The sequence below is a fragment of the Arachis ipaensis genome, chromosome B09 (genome assembly GCF_000816755.2).
Source record: "Arachis ipaensis cultivar K30076 chromosome B09, Araip1.1, whole genome shotgun sequence".
In the NCBI taxonomy this organism is placed as follows: Eukaryota; Viridiplantae; Streptophyta; class Magnoliopsida; order Fabales; family Fabaceae; genus Arachis; species Arachis ipaensis.
This window is the reverse complement of record NC_029793.2, coordinates 130323820-130326104: the sequence shown is the minus strand read 5'-3', so window position 1 is coordinate 130326104 and position 2285 is coordinate 130323820.

Here is a 2285-nt window from a genome sequence, read left to right as displayed (position 1 = left end):
AAAATAACCTTTAATGGTAAATTCAAATCTTTCAAAATATAGAGCAGTATTAGAGGTTTCTTTGATATATCGTAGGATCTTCTTCACAGCACTCCAATACTTTTTTTTCTGGATTTGCCATGAATCTGTTGACCATCCCAATAAATTGAGCAATATCTAGTCTAGTGTAAATCATGGCATACATAAGACTTCCTACTAAATATGCATATGATACTTGAAATATTTTTATATTTTCTGCTTCATTTCTAGGATACATCTCATAAGATAATTTAAAATTGACAAGTAGGATAGATATTTGCTTACACTCTTGCATGTTGAAGCGCTGCAAGATCTTCCTCAAATAATTTTATTGGGATAGCCAAATCTTCTTATCTTTTTCTGTCTCGAAAAATTTGCATCTCTAAAATCTTGTTCGTTGGTCCCAAATTTTTTATATCAAGCTCCCTAGCTAATTGTGCCTTTAATTCTTGGACACGATTTTTGTTGGAGCCTATTACCAATATGTCATCCACATATAATAGCAAAATGATAAAATTATTATTACTAGACCTTTTGTAATAAGTACAATAGTCAGACTGAAGTCTGTTGTAATCAAGGATAATAATGAAGGAATCAATATATTATACTACTATCTCGACGCCTGCTTAAACCGTACAAAAATTTGGTTAATTTGCAAACAGAATTTTCTTTTTTTGGTTCTTCAAAATTTTATGGTTGGAACATATATATCTCTTCCTCAAGTTAACTGTGAAGAAAAGCAGTTTTTACATATAGTTGGGATAGATATCAATCAAACATAACAAAGATAGCAAGAACTAATATGATTGTAAAAATTCTTACTACAGAAAAAAATATTTCATTGAAATCAATACTTTTTTTTTTGGCAAATCATTTCACCACCAGTCTTGTACGATAATGTTTCATTTGGTTGTGATGGTCATGCTTAATTTTGTAGACCCATTTATTACCAATAGCTTTTCTTTCATCTGAGAGTAGGACAAGCTCCCATGTCTTATTTCTGTATAATGCTTCAATTTCTTCTTCCATGAATGTCATTCACAACGAAAAATCTATATTTTCTATGGCCTCTTGAAAAGTTAACAGTTCTCTATCTTCGATAACAAAATAATATACATCATGGTAAGTCATGACAAAATCGGCATGCCATGATGGTCTTCTTATTTTATGTATTGTTCTGCGAGCTTTAGTTAGTCCTTATTCAACTTGTTCTAGTTCTGCTTTAGAAAAATCTTTTTCTCCAAACTTATCATATATGTATATTGTAATTTCTTAGGTGCTACTGTTGTTTTCTTACTCTTAAGTACAACTCATTTTCAATAAATATAACATCTTTACTAACAATAACTTTACAGAAAATGGGTTCCCACAAACGATATATCTTTACATTGTCATCATAATCCAAGAAGATACATTTCTTTGATTTAGGATCAGATTTTATTCTTTTTTAGATATTGAACATCACATAAATAAGACAGCCAAACATATGTAGGGAAGAATAATCAAGTGACTTACTTTATTACATTTTTATTGGTGTTTTCAACCCAATTGCTATTGATGGCAGAGGCGGATTTAAGGGGTCCTAAGGTAGCCATGGTCCCTCCCATTTTTTTTTAAAAAATTAGTATTATTAGTTTATTATTATTATATAATATATATATATTATAGATTAAATATATTTTAGTATATTACACACAAAAAAAAATTTACATGTTAGTAACTTAATATGTATAAATTATAATGTGTATTATAATATATTAGTAGCAATCAAAAAATAGCTTTAAAAATTAATAAAAGCTTATAAATATATAAATAATTAAAAATTTATTGAAAAATATAGGTTTGAGTTAATGTAAAAAATCAACAACTATAAAAAAAATTTTATTTTGATTCTTTCTATAACAACAGTAACAACTGAATAGATTTTTTAAACAATAAAAATTATTAAAACAAGACTTTAAAACAATATGGAAAACAAATTTTTAGCAGATTATATGATTGTATATGTTGAAAAAGAGAATGCTTCAAAATTTATTTCAGATGATAAATTGATAATTTGAGTTATATGAAATATCGCAAAACAAATTTAAAAATACTAAAATCCTAAAGTATGTAATTAAATGCTGATTTTTATATAATATAATTATTAATTTTGACTTATATACTATAAATTATATTTTATTAATTTTTTATTATATTATATTTTAATTTATTTTATATTTAATTTGGCCCCCTCTTATAAAATTTTTGGATCCGCTACTGCTCCT